Source organism: Ascaphus truei (genome assembly GCF_040206685.1).
Source record: "Ascaphus truei isolate aAscTru1 chromosome 3 unlocalized genomic scaffold, aAscTru1.hap1 SUPER_3_unloc_7, whole genome shotgun sequence".
In the NCBI taxonomy this organism is placed as follows: Eukaryota; Metazoa; Chordata; class Amphibia; order Anura; family Ascaphidae; genus Ascaphus; species Ascaphus truei.
The window spans coordinates 44,780-68,312 of record NW_027453830.1 but is presented as its reverse complement, the minus strand read 5'-3'; the positions used below and the strand labels follow the sequence as shown (position 1 = coordinate 68,312).

At 47.1% G+C, this 23,533-nt stretch overlaps 2 long non-coding RNA genes across 2 annotated transcripts in view; one reads left to right on the top strand and one right to left on the bottom strand.

Moving 5' to 3' along the window:
- LOC142473351 (uncharacterized) overlaps positions 1-14,360 on the bottom strand; it is a 73,306-nt gene extending 58,946 nt beyond the window's left edge. Inside the window, exon 1 of the long non-coding RNA XR_012790052.1 lies at positions 13,589-14,360. This is a non-coding gene — a long non-coding RNA (uncharacterized LOC142473351). The remainder of the gene's footprint in view (positions 1-13,588) is intronic.
- Positions 13,163-20,690, top strand: LOC142473350 (uncharacterized). The gene is made up of 3 exons (XR_012790051.1): positions 13,163-13,312; positions 17,408-17,681; positions 19,009-20,690. It is a non-coding gene; the product is annotated as an uncharacterized LOC142473350 (long non-coding RNA).
- The last annotated feature ends 2,843 nt before the right edge of the window (positions 20,691-23,533 follow it).

The window sequence follows — 23,533 nt, the reverse complement described above, 5'->3', positions numbered from 1 at the left end:
AAAGGGGACGTGCAAATGGAGGAGCAGGAACTTCTGATGGCGGAACCTGCGGAGGAAGAGGCGCCTGATGGTGCTACCGAGGTGGGTGAAGCCGCTACTGATTTGTCCACTTCAGCCATGGAGGTGGTGGAGGGCCCGTGTGCCCAAATGAACTTTCTAGGCGCTGAGCCGGAGCCGCTGAAGGCGGAGCTCCAGATGTCGGAACCCCAGATGTCGGTTCCAGACCCGGTTCCCGAGCAGGAACCACCGAGACCAGAACCCCAGATTCCGGAAGGCCAGGGTAAGGTGCTTGTACCCCCGCCCATGTGCGATGATCCTAGCGACCCACCGAGCGTGGTGATGCGCCGGCCGGCGGACCACTCCAGTGAGGTGACCGAGGCAACCACCTCCATTGATACAGACCATGATGTGGGCCCGTGTGCAACTGACAGTCCGGCCTATCAACGAGGTACCAGCGGTCCCAGGCTTGGGATCAGTACCTGCCGACAACGACAGGGGTAAGTTGACTGCCCCAGGGGTGTCGGGTGTGAGCTCCCCGGTGATCGTGGAGCCTGGTGACTCCAACGGTAGGGTCACCCGGGCGATGGGCTCACCCCGTCATCGCGTCCTGGTGGAGGTGTCTCCCCCAGAAGATCTCTGCAGATCGTGGGATGAACTCGACCTCATGAAGGTATCCGGTGTAGCGGACCGGAGCGACACATACTCCTGCACGAGGAGTCTCCAAGCTTGGCCTTCTCAAGACCCGGGCCTACCCGAAGAAGTGGTGCCGTCCGCGGACGAAGTCACCGTTAAAGGGATTGTTGGAGCGGACAAAGACTCTGTTGAGACCGCTCTGGTAGTTGTGGCCTCTCCCAGGTGCGCGATGGAGCACTATGTTCGCCATGTGGTGGATCGAGGCAAGAGACTGAACCTCCCTGTCTCCCGTGAGACGAGACCGGAGAATCCGGCAAGGGTCGATACCCAGGACCCCTTACTATTTTTTTCGCGAGGGGGAGGCGGTGTTTTGACAGAAGGGACAGGTCTTGAACTTCAAAAGACTCACAGGAGTCAAGGTGGGATACCCTCACCCAGTCTGTTAGGGGCACTCCAATCTGAAACTCAGCTGGCCTCGGGTATCCATGCGGGGATGTTGGGTACGGACGGGAAAATGCTTATGTATGATGTACGGTTTACTATGCATTTTTCATTGTGTAATCCACTGCATGGTTGCTACCCAAGCGAGGGCGTTGGGATTCTGCGAAGGGGAGAATGTAGCCCGAGGTAAAATTTGGCTCCCTGACCTCCCTCCGCGCTTATCGGGTGGTCGTGGGTGCCGCCGGAGGCAGCGGTGGACCCGCCGGGAGAACGCGAGGGTGGGGGCCATTGCAGGGAGCGGTGCAGGCTGGTTGCCGGGGACGCGATCGGGCCGTCGCTAGGGCCGCGATCGCGTTGCCACCGGCTCGGCGGCTAGGAGAGAGTGCGCCGCCATTACAGGGAGTCTCGCGCATGCGCAGTAGGTGGCGAGCGCAGGGAAGGCCCCAGAGAGATCGCGCGAGAGTAGGGAAGGTAGTAGAGAGAGTTAGGCGGCCATTAGGGGTTCGCGCATGCGCGAGGGAAGCGCGCACGCGGCCCCAATGCATTAGGCAGCCCCTGGGAACTACAATTCCCAGGAGGCTTAGGGAGGCAGAGGTCAGGTGCTCCCTAGTGGCCAATAGGGCTGAAGGAAGCTCAGCCCGGGAAAAGAGATACATTTCCCGGGCTTTGCAACAGCAGTCAGGCAGAGGAGAAGGAAGGAGTAGGAAGGGTGCAGGGAGCGCGTGGCTCCTGCATCAGGTAAGGGTCCTCCCTAGATTCCCAGGCAGGCCCCAATTCCCGGGTAAAGGGCAGGGGGTAACTGAAGAGGGACGCCTTAGCTAGGGAGGTGACCCTTGAGTGTGGAAGGTGCTGGTTTGGCAGTGTCGCAGCGGAGAGTGCTGTGGGCACTGTCAAAGAGGCACGGTGTGCTAGCAGTGTGTTTGCTGCGGGATCCAGGGGCTGTGTGTGATTGCAGCTGCCTGTGAGTAGTGTCGCTGTATGTGCTGGGCACAGTGCGTGCAGTGTGTGTGAAGTGTGGATCCCTGCAGGCTGACAGTGTGTGCGGTGTGTCAGCTGCAGGTGAGTTGGGAATAGCTAGTAGCAGTTACAGTTAGGACTGGGTAGCTAGGGGAAGGGGGGGCAGGTTATGCCCACAGGCCCTAGGAGTTTCCCTCAAGCCATCCCAGGTTGCGGTTCTTCAGGGACAGGCCCTAGGTTAGGGTTGCTGTCACTCTAGAAGTAGTTAGGCAGAAAGCTGATAGCGGCGGTTGCTGTTCCCATGCGGTTGGTGTTGCTGTGATCCGGTTGCAGTTCCCGTGAAGCGGTGGGACCCTCGTTGGGGTCCACCGGCAGAGTACCTGGAAAGGATCAGACGGACGTCTGACCCTTTGAGAAGAAAGTTGCGGTCCCGAGCATCGGAGTGCTCGGAAGGTATCTTCATTATTATAAAGTGCACCAACTGGGCCCTAGCTTAATATAGTGACTGCGCAGTCACCCACGACCTCCGTAGGAGTTACGAGACATTGGGTGTGGGGTGATCACAGGACACTTGGTTGGGGAACACCAGACATTGGGTGGAGGTGATGCGGGTAGAGCATCAGGTTATGTTATGTGATGTTATGTAATGAGTTATATGTGTGTGTTAAGTAAAGTGTTAGTTATTGTTTTATCGTATACGAGTGTCATTGTATTTCTTACTCAGGGCTATCTTTCCTAACGGGGGATCCTGGGTAAGTGGAGGCGCTGCACCAAGTAAGGGTAAGGGTTTTCCCCAGGCTCCCAGCTAGCAGAGGCTCAGATCTCCTGGAGCCACACAGGTTATGCAGTACCAGTAGTCCCTTAGAGCAGGTGTGTTGCAGGGAAAGGGACCGGTTAGACCACGAGGGGCCAATGTGATATTGGGTGGGTCGGCCGGTTCACAAAAAGGGCTACATACGTGATCTATTAGTTCAGAGTCACTTCAAAGAAGAGACACCCAGAACCTGGCTTCCACCAAAACCCTCAGGGTCATACACCTGTCAAAGGTATAAGGCATGCCAGTATATGAGAACAACTAAGCAATTCCAAAACTGGGACAGTACTAAGACGTATCAAATACGTGGATTTATTAACTGCCTGAGTACAGATGTAATATATCAAGGCATCTGTAAATGTGGAAAGATCTATGTAGTGAAAACGAAACGATGTCTGAAACAGCGAGTACTCGAACACTTCAGTACCATTAGGAACAACGCTGATAAACCTCTATCCAGACACGTTAACTTGTTTCATAATGGAGACCTCAAAGCAATGACATTCTGTGGTATTGATCACCTTACGAGGGGTCCTAGGAAGGGGGACTGGGATAGAACCCTCCTACAGTGTGAGTCTAAATGGATATACACGTTGGGTACACTTTCACCTAATGGCCTTAATGAGGGCTATTTATTTAGCCCCTTTCTGTAAGTTACTCAGCTGCCAGTTCCTTACTTGACACATCCTTTCTCACCGGTTGTCATCAGAGACCCACTTTTGCCATGTTGAGATCAGGTAATCTCTATATCCTGATTAAATCCACTATTTAGTGGTAATATTGATCCTATTTGTGGTTCCTCTGGACCACTATCTATTAAACAGTAACTCATACGGTATCTGCTATTTACTACCCTTGAGGCACACTGAGGTTTTTTACTCGCAATGTGCTGAATCTGACTAACTAGTAATTATATCACACACCACAGTTAGTCAGACAGTATCACCTTTATTGTGCCAGTACATGCAGTCATACATTAGGTTATACTTACTGCGCAGAGGAGCGCAGCCTCCCGCATGCTCCAGCACACCAGGGGTTACCTGTGACGTCACCCACCTGAAAGAACCTATAAATACCTGCCTACCAGCAGGGTACACTTAGGATTACTTACACTCACGCCTTGAAAAAGCCTCTCGCGAAACGCGCGCGTCGGCGGCTCTGTTATTCCACGTGCAAGCGCAGGGGTCTGACTTCCACTGCATTCACAGTCTCAGACTGCGAGGTGATGCGGTTCCCTGCTTGTGTGTCTATACAGGCTCTCAAAGTGCCCCGATGGACACTCTGAGCCTCTCAAATCCTTTCTAATACTGGCATCTGGTGCCCTATTCATGGTATAGGTACTAAGTACAGATTAGGTCCCCTGTTTCACAGTTAGCTGCATTGGTTACTATTGTTACTCAGAGACTCCCTGACAGCAGCTTATGGGGACTCTAGACCTAATAGCAGCACTCAGCCTGTTCATATATGCAGTTTTGACCTTACTGATCCCTGGTTGAAGGAGGTATCGGTCACTGTACAGGAGTATACCTGTCCTCAGGGTCATTATATTTACTGTCAATCATAATACTGCTGCGGCACAGTTTATTCGAGCATTTGCCCGTTCTGTGCCGCAGCAGTAGCCTGGCGCGCGCCCGAGTGTGACGGGCGCACGCCGAAGCAGCGGAAGAGCGCCCTCCGATCGGGGCGCTCTCCCTACCGCTGCCGGGTCCGCCGGGTCCCCCGGAACCCCCTGCCGCTGTCCCGCGATCGCGGGACACCAGGGCTCCCTCGGGGAGCCCCTGGACACGCGTGCAGGGGGCGCACGCTCCCGATGACGCGTGACCGCGCGTCTATGACGCGCGGCACGCCGAGGGGCGGCCACTAGCAAGCCGGGAGATTTCCCGGCTTGCGGTACCGACCACACTTCAATAAAGTGTGTCGGTAGTGTATGAAGTAGCTGAGAGCTTGCTACTGCCCATTATCGCCTCTGGTCTATATATATTGTGTACCAGTTCATGTACTTTGATACACTCACTGTTTTTACTGGTTGCTACTGTATTCACAGCTAAGGTGTCAGTGTGCTTTCTCCTGTATTAGCCTGCACACAGTGCTATTAACCTGTTCACTACACTACTGAGGTTATTAGAGGTCTTACCCTCATTACTACTCTATACCTACGCAGGTTACTTTAGGTCAACCTGACCAAGCACCGCACCTACCTTATAAGGATACTACAATCATTGACTGGAGCTATAATTCCTTATCTACCTTATAAGCACTGTGATTTACTACTAGCAACTTACCAGATATCCGTTACTCTCTGAGCACACAATTTACTATCTACCTTTACTAGGTTTGCCTCAGGCGATTGCGGCCATTAGTACTTACCTTAGAGCCAGTGAGTATAGATTGGTTTGATCCTCATTAGGATTTATGTTTAGTGTGTCACCTGTATTTCACAGAACACACCTACACTCTAGACCCTAAACCTATATGGTTCTAGTATTGAAGGTCACTATTCCTTCAGGTCGTCAGTTTTTAACACCCATTATTTTATATATTTGGTACAGTTAATAAAGTTATGTTTTAAATCATTCACTTAACACACAGAGCGTGAACCTGAGTGCTGTATTTGGGTTCTAATTCTACCCCACCTTCTATTGTACATATACCCAAAGCACCGTTCACCAACCACTTATTTGAGGCAGTAGCAGGGGCTCCCCTATTGCTTTACACCCTAGGGGAGAGAGAGGTGGGAAGGGGTGGAGAGGAAGGGGGGGGGGAGAGGAAGGGGGTAAACGTTTGTTTTACGAAGCCCTTCCCCCCCTTTTATTGATATTGTATAGCTCTATTTGATGAGTTGTACTCTCCATAGCCTACATTGGGGCAGTTGCTTGTTGTATCATCTTTTGTTCATTCAATACATTTTCTATTGGCATTTGACCATTGTCTGATTTTCCTTTATATTGTGTGCAGGGAACATATATACATATATACACACATATACATACAGTACATACATAATAATAATAATAGCATGTTCTTCTATAGCGCTGCTAGTTTTACGTAGCACTTTACAGAGACATTTTGCAGGCACAGTCCCTACCCCGTGGAGCTTACAATCTATGTTTGTTGTGCCTGAGGCACAGGGAGATAAAGTGGCTTGCCCAAGGTCACAAGGACACCGGGAATTCAACACACACACACACACACAGACACACACACACACACACACACACACTCTGCAGGGCCCACATCTGTATGCAGAAACACACACTGCAGCCCCCACCTCTATACACACACACACACACACACACACACACACTGCTGCCATCACCTCTATATACACACACACACACACACACACACACACACACACACACACACACACACACACACACACACACTCTCTCTCTCTCTCTCTCTCTCTCTCTCTGCAGGGCCCACATCTGTATACAGAAACACACACTGCTGCCCCCACCTCTATACACACAAACACACACTGCTGTCCGCACCTCTATATACACACACACACACACACACACACACACACTCTCTGCAGGGCCCACATCTGTATACAGAAACACACACTGCAGCCCCCACCTCTATACACACACACTCTACAGGGCCCATATGTGTATACAGAAACACACTGCAGCCCCCACCTCTATACACACACTCAGCAGGGCCCACATCTGTATACAGAAACACACAATGCAACACACACACACACACACACACACACACACACACACACACACACACACACACACACACACACACACACACACACACACACACACACACACACACACACACACACACACACACCACCTAGAGAACACACTCAGGACACAAACAGGACATACATCCCTTCATTTGCTCACCCCCCTCCCCATATACCTCCATCCTCTCTCCCCCCCATATCCCTCCATTCTCTTTCCCCCCATAGCATGGGGAGAGAGGAGTGAGAGAGGGGGAGGGGAGAGAGGAGTGTGAGAGAGAAGGGGGAGAGAGGAGTGTGAGAGAGAGGGGGGAGAGAGGAGTGTGAGAGTGAGGGGGGATAGGGACACTGGAAGAGGAGAGATTGTGAGAGCGCCCCCTGGAGGATTGAGGGGGCCTGTTTGAGGCCTGTGGAGGGGGCCTGCCGAGCTGACTGCTGATAGGTGGCCATGGAGGTGCCTGTCAGAAACTTCCCTTCTACCAGTCTGCAGCATGCTGCCTGGACAGGCATCTCAACGGACACCTTCCAACAGGCCACCTCTGCGGATCAGGACAGATTAGTTTTGCTGACAGGGGTCTGGCATCTTTCCCATTACTCATTGGGCCCAGGACAAGAGGCCCTGCACACAGGACACACACAGGCAGCATACACACATCTCTATCCCCCCATGCTCTGTGTGTCTCTCCCCCCAAGCTTTCTCTCTGTCCCCCATGCTGTTCTCTCTCCCCCCATGCTGTGTGTCTCTCTCCCCCCATGCTGTGTGTCTCTCTCCCCCCATGCTGTGTGTCTCTCCCCCCAAGCTTTCTCTCTGTCCCCCATGCTGTTCTCTCTCTCTCTCTCCCCATGCTGTCTCTATTTCACTCCTTGCCTAGTATATAGTATAACGTTTAGTGTGTGGCATAATAACCTATATAGTTCTGCTACATGGTATATTAGGTCAATAGGAGAGGGTTAAAATGAAAATAATAAAATTTTAATTCGTCCAATTATTAAACACTCAAAATGTAAAAACATGGATAGTCCTCTTAATGGAGTCAGAGGAACGCATAATCAGTACAAGTAACTATTCACAATTTATTAATGTGTATATGTTTCTCAAAGAGCTGCAGATATTAAATGATCTTAGTATCATACATAACAGTAGCAGTAACTGTATGAAATAATAACCATCTGATAAGTATATCATACTGTATGTGGAAGTGCAGCTAAAGACAAACAGGGACAACACGGTGGGGTAATAATATGATACTGATAGCAAAAATAGAGTATGTCCAGACATAGGCACTAGTATACAGTATCAAGAGCCCCCCCGTGAAGAGTAATAGTCTGGAAAGAATCATACAGTATGTTGTTATCCCTCCCTGGAGTCTCCGTATCAACTGGATATGACAGTGAATGGGAAATTCCTAGCACTGCTAGTTTTATGTAGCGCTTTACAGAGACACTTTGCAGGCACAAATCCCTGCCCCGTGGAGCTTACAATCTATGTTTTTGGTGCCTGAGGCACAGGGAGATAATGTGACTTGCCTAAGGTCACAAGGAGCTGACACTGAAAATTGAACCAGGCTCCTCTGCTTCAAACTCTCAGTGCCAGTCAGTATCTTTACTCACTGAGCCACTCCCTCTCCCATGTCTCTTATCACATCCCAGTATATGGAGATCTCCCATTAGCACAAGCTGGAAACGTCTGACAGAGCTCAGGCTGAGCCCACAATGGGACAGACATTTGCATTCTAATTTTAAAAAATACATGTTTACCTGACTTCCATGGTTACAGCTAAACTGCTTGGTACCAGAGTTCTATGCCACCACTCTCTGCCATAACCATTGTGGATCTGCCAGGTAAGGTTTCTTCTGAGACGTAGCAGAGATTTCAGACACTTCACCGCTCATTTGGATCATATTTATAACCAGGAGGTTTATTTTTCATCTTCAGGACAAATTCACAACTTTTTGTCCCATTGGGAGAGGATTACAGCAGCCTCCCTGTGGAGGGCAATGGCCCATTCATTGGGTCTCCTCTGAGATATTTTGGTCTAACATAAAAACTATTTTCTGCCACTTAATTGATATCAAATCTGTGGCTTTTTAGAAGTACAGTATCACTTTTCCATCTTTTTTGTGTTGTTGTTCAATAGATTATATTTATAAATATAATAGATTATATTTATTAGAATAATAGATTATATGTATTAGTATAAGAGATTATATTTATTAGAATAATAGATTATATTTATTAGTATAAGAGATTATATTTATTAGTATTTAAGTCACTACCTCACTGATCTCCCTTCCCCACCATCCAGATTGAGATTTTGAGATTGAAGTCAACAAATTTCCCAACAAGATGGAGACACCCAAGGTAAGATCTGATAAAAGGACAACCTTAGAATGCATCAAAACAAAGTCTGATGTGGCATGTAACAGAATTAAATAGGGATGAGATCTGACTACCTGGGGGTCCCTGTGTGTTGAGAGGCTCCTATAAAGAGCCAAAGCGTTGATCAGTTCTATTCAATAGTATTGTAATTTTTTTGTTTTTACAAAGCCCTGGTGTGCCTGCTTTTTCTTTATATATCTATATATACATAAACACACAAGTATGTGTGTGTGTGTGTATATATATTTATATTATTGGCACAATGTTTCGGTTTTATATACACACACACACACACACACACACACACACACACACACACACACACACACACACACACACACACACACACACACACACACACACACACAGATTCCTGCTCCTAAAATACAAATGCACAATCAGTAATATTCTCACACAATCACACTAAAATAGCACTAACAGATTGATACACTTGTACAAACACAGCCACAATACGGCAGCTTAGCACAGACACACACTGTGATATAAGACAAAATCCATTTCTCATTATGATTTACAAACACACACACAGTGACTATCAGACAGTAACACACACTCTGATACACACACACTAATGATTACATACACACACAGTAACGATCAGATAGTAACACACACTCACTCCGATACACACACACTAATGGTTATATACACACGCACACACAGTAACGATCAGACAGTAACACTCACTCTGATACACACACACTAATGATTACATACACACACAGTAACGATCAGACAGTAACACTCACTCCGATACACACACACTAATGGTTAATTACACACGCACACACAGTAACTATCAGACAGTATCACGCACGCACTCACTCCGACACACACACACTAATGGTTACACACACACAGTAACTATCAGACAGTAACATACACACTAATGGTTGAGCCGTGGGAGGGGGGTATTTGGGAGTACTGGGCCTGGGGAGGAGGGTGTTAGGGGGTATTGGGCCTGGGGAGGAGGGTGTTAGGGGGTATTGGGCCTGGGGGTGGGAGTATTAGGGGGTACTGGGGATGGGGGAATAGGGGGAGCCGGTCCTCAGGGGAGAGAAGATGAGGACCCCCAAGCTGTAGATGTAAGGAGTCAGAGGAAGAGGTGCAGAGCTTTCTCATCTTATAGCCGAGTGTAACTGTGTGTGACAGGGAGAGGGGATTATCATAGGGACACATCAGCTAATGTCCATCTGCAGCATCATTTTCCAAACTCTTCAGCGGGAACAGGACAGAAAAACGAGGGATCCGCTAATAACGGACAATACAATGACGTACAATGCACACAGTTTATCAATGGTTTTTCAAATGATATAAATGGTTCTGTGATTTAACCCCTTCAGTGCCAGAGAGGCAAGCAATGGCTTTGCTGTGCGTGTTATATGGCTCGGCGATGCGTTTCCTGCCCCAAGTGGCACAGGAGCTCTTGCGATACAGAGTATCACTGCCGCTGGTTACAAACACTTTGTATCTCCTGCAGGAAGTGGAGTACACGGAGGTGGAGGCGTTCATTCCCTCACCATCCGGATCCCGCCGCAGTACCCCAGGAGCCAAGTCATCTATGGAAGAGGAGGTGTTGGAGCAGCGGATGTGTGAGGAATGGGTGGTTGAGGGGGAGGTGTGTGAGGAGAGGGAGGTGTGTGAGGAGAGGGAGGTGTTTGAGGAGAGGGAGGTGAGTGAGGCGAGGGAGGTGAGTGAGGCGAGGGAGGTGAGTGAGGCGAGAGAGGTGAGTGAGGCGAGGGAGATGAGTGAGGCGAGTGAGGCGAGGGAGGTGAGTGAGGCGAGGGAGGTGAGTGAGGCGAGGGAGGTGAGTGAGGCGAGGGAGATGAGTGAGGCGAGGGAGGTGAGTGAGGCGAGGGAGGTGAGTGAGGCGAGGGAGGTGAGTGAGGAGAGGGAGGGGGAGGAGGAGGACGATGACTGGTTGAAAGTGGTGTATATGTGTGAGGAGTGGAAGGAGTGTGGTGAGGTGGGTGGAAAAATGCGTGAGGAGAAGGTATGGGAGAAAAAGGTACGTGGGGAGGGGGAAAAGAAGGTGGTACGTGGGGAGGGGGGGAAGAAGGTGGTACGTGGGGAGGGGGGGAAGAAGGTGGTACGTGGGGAGGGGGGGAAGAAGGTGGTACGGGGGGAGTGGGAGAAGAAGGTGGTACGGGGGGAGTGGGAGAAGAAGGTGGTACGGGGGGAGGGGGAGAAGAAGGTGGTACGTGGGGAGGGGGAGAAGACGGTGGTACGGGGGGAGGGGGAGAAGACGGTGGTACGTGGGGAGGGGGAGAAGACGGTGGTACGTGGGGAGGGGGAGAAGAAGGTGGTACGTGGGGAGGGGGAGAAGAAGGTGGTACGTGGGGAGGGGGAGAAGAAGGTGGTACGTGGGGAGGGGGAGAAGAAGGTGGTACGTGGGGAGGGGGAGAAGAAGGTGGTACGTGGGGAGGGGGAGAAGAAGGTGGTACGTGGGGAGGGGGAGAAGAAGGTGGTACGTGGGGAGGGGGAGAAGAAGGTGGTACGTGGGGAGGGGGAGAAGAAGGTGGTACGTGGGGAGGGGGAGAAGAAGGTGGTACGTGGGGAGGGGGAGAAGAAGGTGGTACGTGGGGAGGGGGAGAAGAAGGTGGTACGTGGGGAGGGGGAGAAGAAGGTGGTACGTGGGGAGGGGGAGAAGAAGGTGGTACGTGGGGAGGGGGAGAAGAAGGTGGTACGTGGGGAGGGGGAGAAGAAGGTGGTACGTGGGGAGGGGGAGAAGAAGGTGGTACGTGGGGAGGGGGAGAAGAAGGTGGTACGTGGGGAGGGGGAGAAGAAGGTGGTACGTGGTGAGCGGGAGAAGAAGGTGGTACGTGGGGAGGGGGAGAAGGTGGTACGTGGGGAGGGGGAGAAGGTGGTCTGTGGGGAGGGGGAGAAGGTGGTCTGTGGGGAGGGGGAGAAGAAGGTCTGTGGGGAGGGGGAGAAGAAGGTCTGTGGGGAGGGGGAGAAGAAGGTCTGTGGGGAGGGGGAGAAGAAATTCTGTGGGGAGGGGGAGAAGAAAGTCTGTGGGGAGGGGGAGAAGAAGCTGGTACGTGGGGAGGGGGAGAAGAAGGTGGTACGTGGGGAGGGGGAGAAGAAGGTGGTACGTGGGGAGGGGGAGAAGAAGGTGGTACGTGGGGAGGGGGAGAAGAAGGTGGTACGTGGGGAGGGGGAGAAGAAGGTGGTACGTGGGGAGGGGGAGAAGAAGGTGGTACGTGGGGAGGGGGAGAAGAAGGTGGTACGTGGTGAGGGGGAGAAGAAGGTGGTACGTGGGGAGGGGGAGAAGGTGGTACGTGGGGAGGGGGAGAAGGTGGTCTGTGGGGAGGGGGAGAAGAAGGTCTGTGGGGAGGGGGAGAAGAAGGTCTGTGGGGAGGGGGAGAAGAAGGTCTGTGGGGAGGGGGAGAAGAAATTCTGTGGGGAGGGGGAGAAGAAAGTCTGTGGGGAGGGGGAGAAGAAGGTCTGTGGGGAGGGGGAGACGTTGGAGAAGGATTTGTATGAGAAGGAGGATGAGGTGTGTGAGGAGGAGAGGGATGCAGCAAAGTGCTGCTGCTGCTTCTCATGGCTGGGGAGAAGACCCCAGCCACGTGCAGCAGAGGGGCCACCTAACAGAAACATTCTGGGTGCCCTGAGGAGATGGGTGAGGCGTTGGAGAGGGAGAGAGTAGCAGGCAGGCCTTGTTTTGCTTGCCTCCCTCTCCCCCATCCGCTCTCCTCTCAGTCCTGCTCTCCTCCTCACTCTCCTACCGGCTACAGCGGTTCCAATCTATCGCCCCCACCGGCATCCTCTGTGTGTATGTGTGTGTATATGTGTATATATATGTGATTGGCCTCCTCCTTGTGTGTGTGTGTGTGTATATGTGTATATATATATGTGATTGGCCTCCTCCTCGTGTGTGTGTATGTGTGTGTGTGTGTGTGTGTGTGTGTGTGTGTGTGTGTGTATATGGGTCAGGCACGTTGGCCATGGCCGTGCGGCTGCCGCTCCCCCTCTCCCCCCCATTCCCGATTACCGCTGGCAGCTGTTTGAGCGGGGGGATGTTTGGGGAGACGGTTGCGGTGGTCCCACGGTCTGTGCGCCACTGCCCCCCTCCACATCCACTGCTCCCCCCCTCAGCGTCCACTGGCCCCCCCCTCCGCATCCACTGCCCCCCCTCCGCATCCACTGCCCCCCGCTTCCACTGTCCCCCATCCGCATCCACTCCCCCCCCTCTCCGCATCCACTTCCCCCCCATCGCATCCACTGCCCCCCCCCCTAGGCATCCACTTCCCCCCCATCGCATCCACTGCCCCCCCCTCCGCATCCACTGCCCCCCCCCTCCGCATCCACTGCCCCCACCTCCGCATCCACTGCCGTCCCTCCTGACACCATCTCCAAGGTAAGTCTGAATTTTATATGTATTGGGCTGACGGGTGTATTTTGAATATGTATTGAGGAGGTAAGGGTTCTTTTAAAATATATTGGGGTCTTTTTAAAATGTATTGGGGCCAGTCACCCACACAGCAACCCACCTACCCAGTCACCCACCCAGTCAATAGAAAAAGGGGAGATGGGGGAGCACAGGTGGAATCATATATACTCTGGACTCAGATGTGTAAGACTCTGAGCTGCTGGTGTGGGTGGTATAAATCTATGTATAATCTCAAACACTCACACGGCCTTGTGCAAATGCGTGTGCATCAAGGTATCTTTACGTCCTATGTTCTTTTCTTTAAGGGTCTCGTCTGTGCTTTTCCTTCTTCGTTGGTGTAGATCTGTTTCTTTTGTTCTGAAGTACTTCACCTCTCGTCCGGACTGGTTCTTCTATTTCTTGTATTCGTTGTTTCCCTCGGAATTAAAGAACACAGGTTCAGCGACAAAGAGATAGCATGCAAAGGGGACAATCTAGGTGGGGGGTAATCTATGAGGTAGACGGTATATAATCAAACACTCACACGGACATGTGTGGGTGTACTCAAGGGCTAAGGTATCTTTTGGTTCCCTGAATTGGTCTCACTGTTCCAAATAGTAAGTGATTGATAATAAAATATTGTTACTCACACTGATTACCTTAGCCTTGACAAAGCACTCGCGAAACGCGCGCGTCGGCAAACACGTGACCACGTGCACGAGCAGAGCCTGAGTTCATGTACACTGACTCAGAGAGATTCAAAGAGTCAGCGTGTCTCAGCCCGTGCACAGTAATGGACTGCTGAAAGATCCTACGATCTTAGCAGTCACACATCAGTAAAGCACAGAGAATATCTGGCAGTAAATCACAGTACAAATGCAGGAAGCCTGAATGCTAATCCCCAAACACAGCATTTAGCTTAAAGGGGCATACACATTGAGCAAAACGGCAACCAATCCAGCAATTAACCTCTGGAGTGCCAGACCATTACCACATATGAAGAGCACTACACCAACTAGGGAAAGGTCTTTCATAATAGACCGATATTAATATCCTAAAAGGAGCAGTACTCAGCTGTTAATTAGGTATATGTATATACAGAATTTACAGCAGTGCCACTAACTTACCAGTATTGAAAAACTAATACTAGTGTCTATTCTAGCCCTGTTATTACACACTTGGGATGTACACGTGTTAAGTATCACACACTTGTATTAAAATACCACCACCCACACATGCTGGTGTTAAAAACTCATAATAAGTGCACATAGACCTAGATCTGTATACACAAGTCTATAATGTACCATTAGCTGCAGCCCAAAAGCAGCTAAGTACAGGTCCAATCAACTAGTGCTCCTACTAGTATTTCAATACTGGGGCACTACATCTGTGGTCCACACAGCCGCTACTTTCATTACAAGAACTCTAGCCCATTCTCTCCATATGAGGAACACTAGGGCCAGTGAATTACCCTAACACTGGGCATTAATACACCATTGTATACTCCTCTGGATACACCTATCCATAGAGTTAGCCAGACTTGGCATCATTTAATCATTGTTTTAAACCCCAATATTTTAACGATATTGTCAATTAATAAAGTTATTTTAAATAAATCACCAATTCATACAGAAACAGAGTGCTATCTACAGGGGCTCTGTCTGTCCACTATGTATTAATAAAATATTGTTACTCACACGGCCAAGTGTGAGTGCACACTTGGAAAGGTATCTTTGGTTAGTCCTGATGTCTTGTGTTGTAGAATTTCTAGCCGCTCCTGTTCTGGATTCCTAGCTCCCCGGTGGGTAAATAAGAATATAAGTCCAAGGATACCGGGCAGAAACTTTATTAAAGTAATAAACAATTGAACAAAATAAAATGTTAAAAACAAGGGTATATAACAAGCCCTCCGCTTGCTCAACTCGTGGGCTGCGGTAGGGGAAGGGGTGGGAGGCCCGTCTTTGGGATATTCAGCAGTCTCGTGGTGCTACAGCCGCTCGCTCCGCGTCCGGATGGAGCTCTGTACTTCCCTGTTCCTGCTCCCAACGGTGGCCGCAAAGTGTCAAAGTAGTGGGGGGATTTTGAGCAACGCGTTTCGCCCTATGGGCTTCCTCAGGCTCCGTAGTCCATAGGGCGAAACACTTGACACTACTTTGACACTTTGCGGCCACCGTTGGGAGCAGGAACAGGGAAGTACAGAGCTCCATCCGGACGCGGAGCGAGCGGCTGTAGCACCACGAGACTGCTGAATATCCCAAAGACGGGCCTCCCACCCCTTCCCCTACCGCAGCCCACGAGTTGAGCAAGCGGAGGGCTTGTTATATACCCTTGTTTTTAACATTTTATTTTGTTCAATTGTTTATTACTTTAATAAAGTTTCTGCCCGGTATCCTTGGACTTATATTCTTATTTACCCACCGGGGAGCTAGGAATCCAGAACAGGAGCGGCTAGAAATTCTACAACACAAGACATCAGGACTAACCAAAGATACCTTTCCAAGTGTGCACTCACACTTGGCCGTGTGAGTAACAATATTTTATTATCAATCACTTACTATTTGGAACAGTGAGACCAATTCAGGGAACCAAAAGATACCTTAGCCCTTGAGTACACCCACACATGTCCGTGTGAGTGTTTGATTATATACCGTCTACCTCATAGATTACCCCCCACCTAGATTGTCCCCTTTGCATGCTATCTCTTTGTCGCTGAACCTGTGTTCTTTAATTCCGAGGGAAACAACGAATACAAGAAATAGAAGAACCAGTCCGGACGAGAGGTGAAGTACTTCAGAACAAAAGAAACAGATCTACACCAACGAAGAAGGAAAAGCACAGACGAGACCCTTAAAGAAAAGAACATAGGACGTAAAGATACCTTGATGCACACGCATTTGCACAAGGCCGTGTGAGTGTTTGAGATTATACATAGATTTATACCACCCACACCAGCAGCTCAGAGTCTTACACATCTGAGTCCAGAGTATATATGATTCCACCTGTGCTCCCCCATCCCCCCTTTTTCTATTTCCTGTATCTTTGAAGGATCCTGGGTAGATCCTCCTTTGGGGTTTGAGTCGCAGGAGGAACAGCAACAGAGGGACACCTTGCCCACTCTCAAGGTGGATAATATACCCCATTCTAACTCCTATCTAGTTCCAGGTAGCGCCCGGGTTTCCCTGTTCTATTCTCGTTCCACCCACCCAGTCAGTCAGTGACCCACCCACTCAGTCAGTCACTGCCACGGGAGACCAATGCTTTTAACCCCTTAATTACATAGTGTATGTGGTAAATTGGTGCATCACAGAGTAAGCTCACAGCGAGCAGCTTTCTTTGTTCTTTGTAAGATTATGATATGTCTTATGGTGTGTTTTAAAATAATGATTAACATAATTTTTCACCATATTCATAAATACCTGTACAGAGGGATTCTTAACTGGTGGTATGAACTTAGAGTTCAACTTACAAATCACTCTTGTAGTGTCAGGTACCTGTACATCAGTTAGTGGCTGCTGCTGCTGACCATCCGCTCTGTTGAGAAAAAAGGATTTAAGGTTTAGTTTCCTTTCCAATTTAAATAACTCAACTTCTACCTCAAACCTCTTAGGGAAGGTGGTAGGAACAAACGATGGGCCTTTAGCCAAAACACGTCATTCCATTTCTGAAATGGAATAGTCAGATAGGTTAATTACTATGTTATCAGTATTCATCGTGGGTGCGGCCTCAGCACCGGGTGGTGTTCTTGGGATTACGTCCCCCCCTCCTGTTTTTTTGTCTCGCTTTTGTTGTTTTTGATCTTTGCCCCTTCCTAAAAAAGCCTTTTGTCCTGCAGCTTGGGGATTAACCCCATCTGTGGAGGTGCTTGCTTCTGAATCGCTCGTCTGTGCTTCCTCTCTCTGATTAGATTTCCCTTTATTGGTGAATCTTGGGCGTCTGTCCTGTTTCGTCCAGTTATAAACTGAATTTTCTTTATAGTCTGATACAACTTTTTAAAATTTCTGCTTCTTAAAGTGGCTTTTCTTTCTCTCCTCCCTTATGTACCACTACATGCTTGCTGCCCACCTAATGGGCATGGCTATGCAGCAAGACATCGTGGGACAGACGGATCGTATGGAGAACACGCCTCTGCAGGATGACGTCAGTAGCCAGAGGAGGGACGCCGGATATGCGCTCGCGCTCGCGCATGCGCCTGGATGGGATGCCGAGATCTCCAGTTTGAGGAACAGCTACTGAAGACAGGACCTATCGGAGGGCAGGACTTCCCCTGGAAATGACGTCACGGACATGCGCGCGCATGCGCAGTACAACCAGCCATCAGTGAGGAAAACCGGACGATTTCGAAATGACTGCACCTGGGGTATGGGCTATAAGTAGTGGACTGTTAGTAATTCAGCGTTCGGCGTGGTGACGTTATCAGGGAGGGACTATTGGGAGCCGGGTATCGTTGGTACATTGTATCTCCTGTCTCTGCTACAGACTTATTTTATTAGCTATTTGCTTTGTCTCTGCTGTTGGCTTCCACACTGTGGGCTCTGTTTATGGCAATTGCAGTCTCAGTGCTACTATTATTAGGTATGCTAGACGGTTCATTGCTATGCACTGGATACATTGATTCATTAATACTGGCTTTCACACTGTGTGTTCTATACATGGCAAACTGCAGTCTCAGCGCTAATATTTATGTATGAAGGCTTAGTATTGTGTACTGGATACATTGATCTACCAGCATTGTATGATGCAGATTGCTGCACTGAAGACATTGATTCACTAGCATTGTCAGATCCAGACCGCATGTCCATACACCACAGTCATATTTATGTGCTGTTTTCATTTATCTCAGCAAAGTGTTTAGCCACAGTTGATTTTGGTGACAACTATATTCTGCATTAGCTATATTTTATTGATCCATATGCTGTGCATGTTATCGTCATCTTGCGTAGAATCAATCCACGTACCACCAACCTGCGATTGTGTTGTACCTACAGTGTTAATATTATGTTTTCATTTATTTAGAACAGTAGTATATTAATCCAGGCATATCACTGTTTGGTGCTACATTTTACAATTACAGGTTGGCTTGATCGGTATGCTACGCTTGATGCCGCACAGCATATGTATGTCAAAATAGGTATTACAGTCCAAGTAGTGGTGGTCATTCTGAGATTCTATGTCCTAAAATAATAGGTAACTCCAGGTGTTAATTAGCCTATTTTGCCTTGAACAAATTGAGGAAAATTTCATGTGTGCTATATACCTTGAGTCCAACCCTACCTTCCCAGCACCCTTCCTTTATAAGTACATTGTGTGTATATACTGTAATAATTACTTTTTATGTAGATTTTATTTTAGCTAGATACTTATTAAATGTTAAGTTTTAACCGCCCAGGAGTGCATTTGACAAATGAGCTACTAGTTGGATAGCCGAGGTACTAATATGCTTCTGCTCTCCAATTTTCTGTCAATCTACTATTATTAGCTCATCAGCTGCACACAACGTCACACTAGGCGTTTATGGGCACACCCATTTAAACATTACACAATTACTCTAGTGAGCTGTATATCCAGTTTGTGGTTTTGAATTTTCTTTATAGTCTGATACAACTTTTTTAAATTTCTGCTTCTTAAAGTGGCTTTTCTTTCTCTCCTCCCTTATGTACCACTACATGCTTGCTGCCCACCTAAAGGGCATGGCTATGCAGCAAGACATCGTGGGACAGACGGATCGTATGGAGAACACGCCTCTGCAGGATGACGTCAGTAGCCAGAGGAGGGATGCCGGATATGCGCTCGCGCATGCGCCTGGATGAGATGCCGAGATCTCCAGTTTGAGGAACAGCTACTGAAGACAGGACCTATCGGAGGGCAGGACTTCCCCCGGAAATGACGTCATGGACATGTATTACCACATTGGAGGGGAGGAGATAGGGGATCAGAATTGCTCAAAAGGGAGACATTCTGGATCCATCGCCTTAACACACTTACCCCTAGAGGCCTAAATGCAGAAATAGACCTTGCACCTTTTGTGATATGAAAATGTGGCCGTATCTAATGATGTTCCTTTCTGTTTTTTCCTGTTTTCCTTTCGTACCAGCAACTTGTGTGTTTTTTAAATACATCCGTATAACTTTATCCGTATAGTTATATCTCCCAATAGCTAATGTCACCATGTTTTGAATTAGTATGATATTTCTATTTAATCTCAATGAATATTATGTGATATTTCCATTCAATCTTATTGTAGACTATTTGTTATGATTATTATGTACCAAGAATGTCCAGTAATGTTTGATGTCTATGTAAATGAAACGTAATTTTCTCCTAATAATTTATTATAACATTTATACACACACACATTTAAGCACTTATATAAATATCATTATACACTTTTTTGCACACATATAAATACACATTTTAGGGATTAAAGACAATTTTTTGTCTTGTCCTACCTGCAATACTTGGAAATATTTTCACTCTTCTCATATGAAAAAATCTTACATTTGTTGTAAATGAAAATTATATGGAAATCTCTTTTCATGACCAATTAAGATGATATATAATGCCCTAATTACAGGTATATGTATGTATTTGAAGTGATACATCTTTCAAGCTTCCCTTGATACCTGCAACTTCTGCCCTTTGAATCCTATCATAGCCATTTATAATTGCCCCTTTTTTCATTATAGATAAGCATATACTAACTAGTAATCAAATGTGTGTAGTTAAATGTCCGGCTATCCTGCTCATTAGGGATTACTGACATATATGTCTCCACCTGTTAAATAATTTAATAAGATCCTATTGAATTGCCCATTCCTCTTCTCTATATAATCTAATTACATCAAGTACATTTGGAAACTTCTAAATGACGGTTCATAACTTTTGTCCTATGTATACTGCATTCTGTAAGCCATTAATGTTATTGCACGCTTTTTGTAGCCTGTTTGTATTTAATATATTGTCCCCTGTTTGTTCACAATAAGTAGATTTAAACGCAATAATAGCTGAGTACATCATCTTAGCAAATCGTTTAATTGCTTAATTGACATGTGAAGGGGTATATAGAGGATCCAAATATACCAATACATACACTCCTGACGAAGCCGTATACAGTCTATTCAGACTGTGCAAAACGCGTTGAATGGTACCTTTCTGATCCTGAAGGCGATCCGTAGTTCACCAGCCCTGCAGCCGTGACGTCACACGCTCTGACGGGTGCAACAGAACAAGCTCCGACAACAGACTGCGAGTGGGGGAAGCTTGGAGAATCCAGGGGAGGCAGTGAGCAGTGCGGTGACCCTTCGTTTTCACTTAGTGATAAATGCTTGTTTTTATCTTGCACATTGTAAGTGCGCATTTTATATTCTTTTTACATAAAGATTTTGTCTATCAGCCTGATCGCGCTATGTAGCATTTTCTCATCTCCTATATACCATCATACCGCTGAGTGTGCCTCTGAGGGGGGATCCTGACTGCATTCATTCCACACGGGTAGCAGCCCTAATTGCAAACTGCATTTTATTCATCTACATCTTGTGAGTAGGTTGGACATACGAGCCAAGACTATACTACATGCCACATTTTATTGTCCATACATCTGCACTTATATTGTGTGTTTTCTTTGTCTTCTTTCCCCTTATATGCTCCTCATGGATTGTTTGAACATTGGCTGGAAATAAACACATTGGAAAAAACTCATTGCAAGCTGCAAAACTTCCGGGCATTAGTAAATGAATAATGCATGGAATTTTAACCAATCAGAGAGCAGGGATTGCAATAATGCAGCTTTAGTCTGTAATTGTGTATAGTAGTGTAGAAAGGTGGCGGTCACTGCAGAAACGGAGCTCAGTCAGGATACAATAAAATCAGCTTTATTTCACGGTGCTGCACATTACAGAGAGACCATCTCTGACGCGTTTCGTCTCGTAGCAGAGACTTTATCAAAGAGTACAATCTCTCAACATAGCAGGGTATCTAAATAGGCCGCCCTTGATCATCATTGGTTAGAACACTAATGAGCCACAGTAGTGGGTGGTGACCTTGATTACACTATGAAAAACCATGAATGAACCGGGCAGTATACAATAGAACACCTGCATTGGATGGAATTAACACACATGCAGAAAATTAAAACAAAAAACCACTAATAACATATTAAAAACAAAGAAAACAAAAGTAACATGTAGCATCCGTATGAGTAATTGTATAAACATATCACATCATGTAATGGAGGCAATACCCTTGCGGAGGAATATAGATGCTAAGGACATTGAAATAATACATTATAACATGCCTCTAATTTGAAAGATAAACAATGTATAAACAATCTCAAAGAATGAAATATACACATCCCAAATACATGAGACTACATATAAATAGCATTAAGTCCATATAGGTACATATATGAAAAAAAGGGGAGTTAGTGTGTGTGGATGTAGGTTATAGACCGATGTACTTTATCGAATACACACTCCCAACACTCCCCACGTGATCAACCCTGGAGGAAGTGTTTTAACTCCCAATCCAGGTTGATGCCATGTGGATGGAGAGTGTTGAGAGTGTATATCCAATACATCTCCTGTTTGTTTAGAACATTCTCTCTGTTGCCACCTCTGGCATGGATTGGTATGTGTTCGATTGCTGAAAATGTAAAATTATTAATACCACCATTGGGGCATAGGGCAAAATGCCTTGCCACTGGATGATCAAGATTCTTCTTTTTTATCAGACGTACATGTTCAGCTATTCTGACTTTGAGGGGCCTGGTAGTACGCCCCACATATTGATGTCCGCAACCGCAGTACAGAACGTATACAACATAGCAGATATTGCAATTTAGAAATTTTTTAATAAAATACTTTCTAATCTTGGTGTTGTATGTAATGTATTTGGTTGCGCGTGCATACTGGCACATGGAGCATTTCCCACATTTGAAAAAAACAGTTGGTATACTTTTTACTTTAGGAAATTTGGATCTAGTATCGAACATACTGGGGGATAGATGAAACGCTAAAGTGTTCGCTTTACGGTAAGTGAATCTTGGTCCCTTCTGTATGGCCGATTGTATATCCCTGTCTAGCAACAAAGTGTGCCAATGCTTTGATATGATGTTACAAATTTGTTGCGATTGAGCATTAAATGTTGATATAAAAAGTGGACTCTGTGGTTTTTTGTGACTTAGAGATAAATCCCTATCTCTTATCACTTTGTCCTGTTTCTTGGTGTTGCGTATAAGGGTATCTCTATCTAGGGCATCTGCTTTAGTAAAAGCTGCTGATATGTCTTTTGAAGCATAACCTCTGGCCAAAAATCTGTCAGACATCTCTTTAGCTCTAAGTAGGAAAACCTCATTGTCTGAGCAGAGTCTTTTTAGTCTGACAAATTGAGCCCCTGGAATGTTCCTAATTAGAGAGCGGGGATGACAACTATGTGCATTAAGCAACATGTTCCTCGAATTTGGTTTCCTATAGATGTCCGTCTGTATTGTCATATGCTCGTCAATGTACAGGAACAAATCTAAATAATTAATATGATGAATATTGTGCTCAAAAGTGAATTTTAAATTGAAAGTGTTGGTGTTTAGATAATCAATGAAAGAAAGAAGTGAGTGCTCATCACCTTTCCAAATTAGGATCAGATCGTCAATATATCTCTTGTAGTAGATGATATGTTGACGAAAAGAATTGTCACTGTGATAAATAAAACGTGATTCCCAAAAGCCCATAAACAAATTTGCAAACCTGTCCACATACCGTGATAATCCATCTCCCAAAGATCCAATGCTCGCAATAATGGGGAGATGGATTATCACGGTATGTGGACAGGTTTTTGCAGCCTCTGGTCTCTCAGCTGCCGTCGTTTATTAAAGACACGACGGATTTCCTCGTCAGTGTACAGGAACTTGCATGGCACACTGAATACAGGTGGGTCACGTTGGATGTGACCTCCCTGTATTCTATTATTCAACACGAACAAGGTCTTAAAGCTGTCAGTCACTTCTTGGATTTATCCACTTTATCTATATCACATTGCACTTTTTTATTAGATTCTATACTATTCTTACTCACTCACAATTATTTTCTGTTTGATTCACTTTTTTATTTACAGAAAATGGGCACTGCTATGGGCACGAGCTTTGCACCATCATATGCTAATTTGTTTATGGGCTTTTGGGAATCACGTTTTATTTATCACAGTGACAATTCTTTTCGT